A 10762-nucleotide genomic window follows, 5' to 3' on the forward strand; every position below is an offset into this window, starting at 1 on the left:
GAATTACGGTATTAACTAATAAGGTAATTAAGGTAATTCGTACTAACGGCAAATTTCGACTGCGCAGAATCACAAAATGATCACCAGTGTCCATCTCCCCGGGTGCCCATTCCAGCCGTAGCAAAATCATTAACTATAGTGAACGTGGCTACATAGTAATCAAGCTTCATGCTATTCCATTTCATCCCAACGTTCATCCCAACGTTTTACCCCGCTCTCCCCTAATTAATGACCGACCAGACCTACTAATACCAATGACTATACTTTTCTCACAGACACCGAAGGTTTCCCTCGTGAATGGAACGCCTGAGCAGCCGAAAGGGGAAAATCCGGTATTTACAGGGACCTCATCTCCCGAATTAAAAGTCCCCATCACAATATTCTGGTTTAAAACATCTCTTCAATAATGTGCGTCCGTCAGAATTGAAGGAATCTCAGAAATTCTTATCTCAAATGGTGTTTATCTCAGACGGAATTTCCTCTGAACGTCCAACTACTCCCATTATTGTTGTGCCCAACTTGGACCTGAAGAACATTGACATTCACTAAAGTATTAAACATTCCCTTTCAACTTGCAATCCAAATAATCAAGTCTTTTCCCCAAACACGAGATTCCCCAAATACACGGATTAAATATTTAATTGCACCTTCAGAAAGGATCCCAGCAGTCTGAAAGCTTAAGGTCCACAGTTCTCTGTATTCCTTCAACTCCAGCGGATGTGCCCGGGAGACTTTCCACCCTCAGTCCTATTCTGTTGGCTCCCCAGAGTCTTCCCATCTTTTTTCTCCTTCTGTCGCTTACACACCCATCGTTGTCAATTCCCTTTGCGCGCTACTTACATTAGATAATCGGCTCTGAAGCTCATAAAAACCTGAGGAATCCCTCCGTCATTATTCCCATTGCCGTGCGTTCCACTGCAATTCTCCAACAGAAAGAAAGAAAATAAAAGGGAAATCCCAATAGCACGCGACCCTGGTCGTTCGGAAGTTCGTGGAAAATTTGTGGGAAACAGGCTGGATTGGTGGCCCATAGAAGGCGTCAAATACACAATGCCGCTAATACCAGGTGTCGGCAAATCGTAAAATTCATTCGATAGCCTAGTCCCTCTTCGGTGATTCTCTGCACATTCTGTGCTACCCGTTGTCGGAGTAAAGAAGAAAAAAATATATTTTTGGCTACCGTTCGGTTTTCCCCAATCGTATATCCCACTTTCAGGCGCGGGCGCGGAAAGACGCGCCTCGTAAATCTCGTTATACGACCTTGCGAGACCGCGACAACGCATCGTAAATTGTGAGCCGGGCAACGTAGCTGTATGTTCCCCTGTGGTGCTGGCTGATCGTGGTCGTAGAACAGTGGTCAATAGCTCACTGCAGTCGGTTAGTTTTTCTGGACCACCTCATTGCAGTTAATTTGAGTGTTTGTCATGGGAATTTCAATTTTGTTGAAGAAGTGACAGGATTGACCATACATCCCGAGTCGAATAATTGGACCTGACAAGTTCTACTTAGGTCTTTCCGTTCAGAACTGGGGCAAAAAAAAGCGGGCTATTCAGAACTCTCAAAAATATGTGGAAAAAGTATGTAAAAAAAATTTAAAATTTCGTTAGGTTGGTCAGAAACATCGATGTTTGGAAAAAAGAATCGAAAATCGATTAATCGGCCGTTGAAAACATCGAATGAAAAACTTCGATGTTTGGGCATGAAAAAGCGATGTATCGGATTAATCGACAAACATCGCCCATCCCTAACACTGGGCAAGGTCGCTCCCTGACTTACTTAACGCTGCTTCTCCCCAATATTTAATATTGCCGAGAATTTTCAATCATGAATAATTACCACATAATTCCAATGGAATTTCGCAATATTCTGAATAAAGCGATTGAATTATCAAACGCACTTTGAGCAGTTTTATAGCGAAAACCAGTCTACCCGGGAAAAGTTCATTACATTGTTCTAGAAGTTTAGTGCAACAAGATAGGTACTCCACTGAATCTGGGTATCGGATAATTGTGTTAGTCAGCTCCGTGAAATATTCTCGTTATTCCCTCCTACTCACAAAATGCAATTTCTGCTTCATATGTGATATTACAGTTTTAATGTAGTTTGTACTTCAATATCCGAATTTTCATATAAATTCATACACGAGTTTAATGATAACTGGTTGTATACATTCATATCAAAATCCTGTCATGCATAATAATTTTAACTTAATACCCATGAACAGACAAAATTGTATAGAAGATGGGATAATTTATCATCTACTGCATTTGAAAAACTTTGGAAATTTAAGGATTCAAAGATGTATTACACCCTTTTCGGCAAAATTCACGTTTTTTTAATTTTTCTGGTAAATTGTTGATCGGATTGACGTGAAAAAATATAGCGTTTTTCGTTTTTCATTACTTAATGACTCACGAAATTTCATGATCGTGCAATCATTCTCCTGTGTTTTTTCTAAAACTTTTCGGAAATTCACAAAACTAGAAAAAATGCAGGAAAACGATTGCACTACCCTGAAACTTCGTGAGTCAGTCAATAATGATAAAACCCAAAAACGGTATATTATTTCGAGTCAATCTGATCAATAATTTGCCAGAAAAATGAAAAAAAGGGAATTTCAGCCAAAAGGGTGTAGTGCATCCTTGAACTCCCCATACCTTTAGGATTATACTAGGAAGTGGAATTATTTACAATAGAGGAAGAAGTATTTTAAGGTGATCAATAACGTATGGTACAGTGTGGTAGGAGTCCACTGACACCTTTATGGAAGTATTTCAGGAGGTTATAAATATACTCACGTACGAAAAAATTCATTAGAAAACCTTAGCGAATTCGCTAGAGAATTCTCGTTAAAATTCTATTTGTTTTTTTTGTGCAGATTCTATCGGATATTCGATAAGGAAAAATCGATAGTTTTCGATTGTTCTGTTTGAATTTTTCTCTCAAGATTTTTTCTATTAAATCTATTGGGCACGGATTTTCTAAGTTTGGTTCGCTATATTTTGTTTTGTTTCACATTGCAGGATCCCAATGGAAAAAAATGAGAAAATTCATGCCCAAGTATTCTTGCAGACAAAATTCGAAGAGAATATTCATATAGAAACACCGAAATCTATTGACTTTTTCTTATTAAACATCTCATAGAATCACTCTTAGAATTGAATTTTTTCATACGTGCTGCTCCACTATCAAATATTTTCATTCGAAAATTGAGTGAAATTTACTGATATGGATATGATGCAGGGATTAGTTGAACAGATAAAAACCTAAAATAATAACAATTATATCCCTTGAATTGGCTCCAGAGATTTCTACTCTGCGCAATCATCACAAGTAAGAGGAACAAAAGGAACAAAATAAACACAGCCAGAAATGAACTTTTTTGCTCCATTGTCCATTTTACTCCGCATTTCTATTCAAGCTCTCCATACTTCTAAGGATTATATTAACAAGTAAAATTATTTTTAATAGAGGAAGAGGTGTTTTAAGATGATAAATGACGAGTGGTGCGGTGTGATAGGAGTAGCGGAAACCTTTGCCAAAGTATTTCAGGAGATTATAAAAATCCTGCTCAACCGTCAAATATTTGAGTTCATACTCCCTTACCTCTAGTTCTTCAAGTACTGGAAAACTTTGCTACTGTGGTGGATATCTTAGCACTTTACCGCAGAGCTAAAACAGATTCATCTATCGATTCCGTAATGATTCCCTGAATAATTTCAACTTTCCAACTATGTTCGAAACTCGCCGGATACGATGATTTCCGAATGGGGCCAGAGTCTTGCAACGTGCTCAGTTGTCATTAAAAATGGAGCTTCATGAAGTTTCCAAGGTATTCTCGTAGAAGGGGAAGAAGCTATCAATGAATCATTGAAATAACGACTCTCACGTCCGTCATACTTGACGTAATTCTATCGAAACTATCTGAAACGAATCGATGCAAATTATTCATAAGGAAAAGTGGGGCAAAGTCGAATGTTTATCGGCGACTCAAGATCTTAATTTTTCTTTCTATAGGCAACGATATCTCAATTAGATGTGCCCTAAAGGGGAATTTTTAGGGACTAACTCCACTCCCAGCAGTTTCGTATAGGATTTATTCCTTTATTGAGTGTATAATTCTCATTTTTCAATCTTTAGAAGAGTGTGCACACTCGTAAAACTTTGAACAATCTAATTTCAAATCACGCTTAAATAGTTGGAATCAACGTTCATCCGGCTGAAAAATTCGATTTTGGCCAAAGTCGACTTTCCCCCGGGAAAAACGGAAGATCTGACCCTTTCAAAATTTGAAAAAAAAACTTTTTCAGTTTTCACTTTTTCCACATACTTTTTGAGAGTTCTGAATAGCCCGTCGCTTAAATAGTTGGAATCAACGTTCACCCGGCTAAAAAATTCGCCGGGTCTTCTCATCACCAGTTCGCAGCTTATTGCGTGCTCCAATGATTCTACTGAGTCATTGCATGCCCGGCATTTGGTATCCATATAGCCGCCTTTACCCTCTCTCACTGCATTGCCACATCTCCATCTAGCCCAAGTCTCTTTCCGCCAAACCTTCTTGATTTTATGATTTTTCCTAAAAAATTCTCTTCATGTCGTTTCACGTTAGTAATCACATATCCAAATTGGTAATTGAACATGTCTCATGTATGACGCATCATTCCCAACGGCAAAGTTTACAATCCTGATCAACCTCCCTCTACAACTGTAAGATCTCATGAACGAGAAAGGGATGAAGGTATCAACCCTAATTAAGGGATTAGATCCATGTGCGTTTGAGATTTGTAGACATTCAGAGTTCCAAGTGCCTCAGTGGTTTAAGTTGCAAACTTTTCCCTTGCCTCCATACTCAATCCCCTTCTACCACTTTTAAAAAGTTCAGAGCGTCTTGTGCCCTTGATGCAATTATAATCGCACTGGCCACAGTACCAGAAGCCATCTTCCCTCCACTGAATTTAAATTGGAACTTCTTGCTCCAACAATTGGAATGAATGGTGTTCACTCGTTGTCGTGGTCCAATGCTTTACGCTCCCCTTGGGATACATTGTTTGCATTCACTCTGCCAGTGCTTCTTCTGCCAAAAAAAGATAAAGTTTCACGATTGCCACCAGATATTCTCCTATAAATGGTACGTTGATTGATTCACTTGGCAATGTGAGAAGAGGATCTTGGGTGGAAATAACGATCAGCTTCAACTTTTCCTCGCTCTTCTCACGCATTACCATCACTTGCACAAATTTTACTTCAACGTTTTCTTTGCGTCCAATTTTTTTCCCACTCTCCTCAGCCGAGTTTTCGAGGAGTTCATGATTCGATATCAGGGAAAAAACGCGAGCATCTGAAGGAAAGTGAAATACGATTCTCGGGGCCTCTTCGGGGGGAGGAAATTTTATCAAACTTATTTTCCCTCTCGTCGGGCTCTCGTGTGATACTCCTATAAGGGATAGAAATGAGTTCCGAAAAGCGATTGAAATTATCCCGAATTGAAGTATTCGGCTGCCTTTTTTTTCTCCATTAAGTTCTCCCCAAGTTGTGGAGTTATGAATAGTGTTTCTTGCTTGTAATTCGAGTCATAATTCAACGCGAAAAATTCACCAACCAACCCCGACGGATTAATTTCCTAGAAAACACATAGCTTGTTTCTTCTGTGCCAACGACACAGCGATAAATTCCAGCGTCTCAACCCCCTGTTCTCTTATTTTACATCCTATAACTGAATAATCATGCTCAGTCATGTGTGTGAACAGGAATTGGATGCATTTGGATATTAAAAACAACAAGTTTTTACAATTTGCAGTACTGCAGGAGCCATTTAATCATTTCAATCGCATAAATTGAACCGATTTTTAAGTGGAAAAATTCTGGCAAAGTAAATTTACTCAAGATAATTAAACAGAACTTTTACCATCAACCGAGGATCTCCACCAAAAAAACCTTATTTCCTACTTCAATCCCTCCTTTAAAATTCAAGTTATCAAAACTTTAACTCCAGCCATAACTCTAAAAATAATTCCGAAATTTTTTTTCAAACTCGAGATTGCAGGATTCGGATAACGACACTTGTGATCACATACCTGATCTAACTGAGATAATAAATTAGAAGTAATCATGAACAAAGTCCTTGCATTACTAATTCCTCGATACTTCAAAAACTTTTGCGGAAGCATTAGTTTGGAGGTGCTATCTTAAACAACATAAATCGGTTCGCATGTAGAACTTTGGTTTCCACGCAATTTAATAATACTCGGAGTGGATACACAACTTTATTCGTCCGACCCCCGCCCCCCGCAAATTCCCTCGACTTCCGCTTTCTCCTCTCTTTGACTCTCTCTGTTACCAAAGACTAATCTTTATCGGTGCGTGCACTCCTACGAAATATAGTTATTTATATTATGTGATTAAATCGTAAAACACGATCTAAAATCGTTGAAAGTTTAGGGGATCCAACGTAACTTCTATACCGTCCAATAATTGTTTTTCTTCATTCTTCTAATTGCAGCCTTTTATTGACAGAATTTGAGGGTGAGTTTATTGGATGAAAATGTATGATACGGACCCTTAAGTGGAGCGGAAATCAGGGCTTTCTAAAAAATGAATGGTCGTAAACCGGAAAGCCACGTATTGGTCTTTTTGTATTCGAACAATGAGACTATGAAAATCATAAACATGAGGTTCACTTCCTCCATCGTCTTCCATACGGCTGTAATTACTTGAATCGAATTGAATTTATACTTTGAGGGAACTGGGGGTTCTGAACAAATTTCTAATTAACTTTCTGTGGTTTTGATCTGTATTTTTTGGTCAGCAGCAAGTACACCGTTGAAAATTTTCGAATGAAATTTCCAATAAACTTCACTGTAATAAACTTTCACTGAAATTTCAAGAAACTTCGTTAATGAAATTTAGAAATTTTATACACGAAGAAAATTATTTAGTGAATTTCAACAACTAGTTGTTGAAAACATAGATTACCCACCAGTTATTGACTTTCAAGAATTTAATTAAAATTCAGAAAATATTCTTAATTTCATTCGACAACCATTTATTAAATTTTCGATAAATGTTTTTTTTATGGATCAAATGTAACAACAAATTATAAATTATTGCGAAACCATCTTCTAGGCGAGCCAGTGATCTATTATGAAAATACACATGATTGGGAGATTATTTCTAAATATATATATGTCCTCACCATTTACTTTGGTAGTCAAAATTGATTGAATTTAGTGAATTAGAGGTTCAAGCTAGTTGCTTCTTCTAGATAGCACTGTCAAAAATTTTTGACTCAAACGTTCCGCGAACATGTAATTTAGTTTTCATTGAAATTTCACACAATTTCGCTATTTAGAATTCAAAATTAATTAATTAGTTGTTAAATGGCACCAGCTAGTTGTTCAAATTCAATGACTGTTTGACAATTCATTTTTTCAACAACTAGTTGATGAAGTACAGACTAATAAACGACTGACAACGATTCGTCGACGACAGCTACTGACCCCCATGAAGCCAAAAATCGCAATATCTCTCAATTCAGCATATCTTAGTTGTGTACTAACACAATAGTAATTATTAAACCTACCTTCAAAGTTTTTCGCCACTCGAAATTGATGATATATTCTAAAATCAGAAAAGCAATATTTGAATTAGTAAGTAGCTACACACTGATAGAATGATTCATTTATTCCAAACGAGATTCGTTAACTATTATCGAATGGTAAAGTTGAATATGACCAAATGAATATTCGTTAATAGTTAACGAATGGTTCACTTGAATGGCGAAAGTCAAGTCAAACAAGGCTCCTCAAATATACATTCGTTAACTATTAACGAATGAACATTTGGTGGGACTGAATAGACTCTAACCTCCAATCAAAATTTATTCGTTAACAATAACTAATCCGTTCTATCAGTGCACTGATGAAAGGATTTAATTGTTGTTAACGAGGCCTCTTAACTGTTAACCCCATTAGTTAATAGTTAATGAATAACATTAAAGTTGGGAAGCCTCGTTAAGCAACTAAATTTTTCACCTTTTCTATCCGTAGTCCATGCGCACAAGCACCAAGATAATGTGATTTTGTCGTGATCCACCTGGAAAATCATTAAAGTCAAGGACATAAAGAATGACTCCTATATTAATCTTTTAATCGTACTTTTCCTTTCTTCCTCCCTTCTCCCAATCTCATTTCCTCGTTTTAGGAATTTAAAAGCGCGTTCATTGAACTGACCACTCCACCTGTAATGAGGAAGAAATTCAAAGGCCAATGAATCCCTTTAAATATTCAAAATTATCCCGTACACACAACATGTTATTCACGATAATGTCAGAACGATAGGATCAATCGTGTGTAAACACGCAATGCGAGGCCACTTGAGAGCCAGTCAACACTCACCCGAAAAAAAAATTAAACACGAAAAAATTAATGATCAAAGTGACAGTCTAACGTGTCACCATAATCCACTTTGTTTTTTTCTCTGCCTTCAGTAGCTTCTTCAAATACTCGAAACAGCTGTCATCCAGTGTGAACGTTTGCCATCAAACTCACCCTGAATATATCCCACTCCATCAAACAGTGGATGAATTTTATTTTTAGAGTGCTTCACACGGACATTAGAGGAAAAGTGGGTCACTAATGGTGGGAAAAGCACTTGATAATTTTCGAAATATTTCTAATGGTTTTCAGTCAATATTTGAACGTTTGAACAGGTGAAGTGAGTTATTATTATCACGTGTCGTGTAGAAATTTGAATTGACATTTGAATTATTGATATAGTGGTCAAGGGTATCAAAACTAATCAACCTAAAATTAATTTTCTATTTCACTGTTATCAATCCTACAGTCTAAAACCAACAATTACTTTTGTACATTGACGGTGCTGTGTTCATCGCTAATTTTAATGAATAAATAAACTCTTCATGAAGAATTCATCATGAATTCCCAAGGGAACGAACTATTAGCATGCACTGTTGAAAAAATTCTCGGAAAATTGACCTCCATTCAAGGGGAAGAGGTCAAAAGATTTTCCAGTTTCTCTGAAAATTCAAGTGGAGTCCCATTTTTTAGCGGCAGAAATAAGGAAATTCCACAATTTACATGAATTTTCAGGTGAAAATGAATATTTACTGCCAAATTCCCTTGAATTTTCCGGGAGTTCCTTTAAAATTCTCAGAATTCCAGGAATTTTAGGAGTAATTTCCTGAAAATTTAGAGGAATCTGGAATTTCCCCGAAATAATTGAACCGAAATTTACAGTTCCCGCCGATTTCTCGTATGTAATACCACGAGAGCTTCAAAATTAATCAGATCTTTTCCTCAAGGCTCTCTACATACACTCGTGTTGCACACTCGTCATTTTTTAACCTGAAAAACTTGACTCCTTCGTTTATTTGCAACGAACCTATTGAAAAATACCTGATAATTGAACCTATCGGAAATTACCCGATATTAATAAAAATTTTGATAAACGAATGAATTTAAAAATGCATCTTCTCCCGCATTTTTCATAATTAAGGAGCAAAAATTTCAGATCATCTTCAAAAAACTATGTCGAAAAAAAAAAGTTGGGCATTTTTGTTGAGCTGATTTTTCGAATCAAAGAAATTCGATTCTCCACTTTTGAGATGCAGGAGACAATTATGACTTACAAAATCAGATTCCTGAGGAAAAATCGCGCGGAAAATAGTATTTAAATTTTTTTTTCCGGACTAAACCTCCCCTCGAACATTCAATAGAGTATCCAGCACATCATCTAAATTTCGTTTTCGATTACTGTGAAGTTTACTCAAATTCCCGAATACGTGTACTCACATACGTTAAAAACAAAATTTATGCCCAAGTGCGGTCTATAATATTTCGCATCACTCGATTGACTGCACGGGGTGACATGAACAGATGTACTCAGCATTGAATTCCATCAACCTCCTTTATCCTTCTCCCGAAAACATAATGGATTTATTCTTTATCCATAAATATGAAACGAAATATAATATACAATGAATAATTGATAATCTCAACCACATACGTCGATCGTCCCCCGCAGTGTCACCTTAATTCATAAATTCCAATAAAAAACACTTACATCCATTCTCTTCCTAAACCATTCAATGCTCCAGAATAATTCCCTTCTTCTTCTTTGTTTCCCTCAACCAAATGTGCAATTAACCTTATGTGCGCATTATTTACGGCATCAGCGCGCCGCCGGATATTGCCCTAAGCCCGCCGAACGCCGGGAATGCGTATCGATACAGTGTACCAGAGAGAAGAGAGGGGGGAGACATGTTACCGAGGGAAAAATGGGGAAAAATCGCAGACAAAGGACCCAACACAGTTCCAAACGCCAACATAAATCGACCGTGTCCTACCAGAGCCTCATCAACCGCCGTGTGATCCACGTGCGCATGGTGTCCCGTGGATTTTCCTGTCTGTTGTCCTCTCATTTTCTCTCTGTTTAATCCCCCTCCATTCCCCCCCCCCACCCTTCCCTCGTTGCCCACCCCATAGTGGATCACACATAACTCCCCACACAGTGTATTTCCCTTCAACGCTCGGAGTTCCCCGCGGCGTTGTTTCCGACAGAGGCCGAGAATTATTAGCGGTTATTACGCGTGGAAAGCAATGAAAAACTTTGGTGAATAATAGAGACGATGGGTACATAACGGTGGCACTCGCAGGAAATTTTACTCTGATGTTCAAAGAGACTCATGTATGGGGGGGCAGAAGCGGGAAATGCACTGGGGCGGGACGGGTGAAGACGGGGGGGG

The sequence above is a fragment of the Diachasma alloeum genome, unplaced genomic scaffold, assembly GCF_001412515.2.
Source record: "Diachasma alloeum isolate Michigan unplaced genomic scaffold, Dall2.0 Dall_scaffold_00176, whole genome shotgun sequence".
Lineage (NCBI taxonomy): Eukaryota > Metazoa > Arthropoda > Insecta > Hymenoptera > Braconidae > Diachasma > Diachasma alloeum.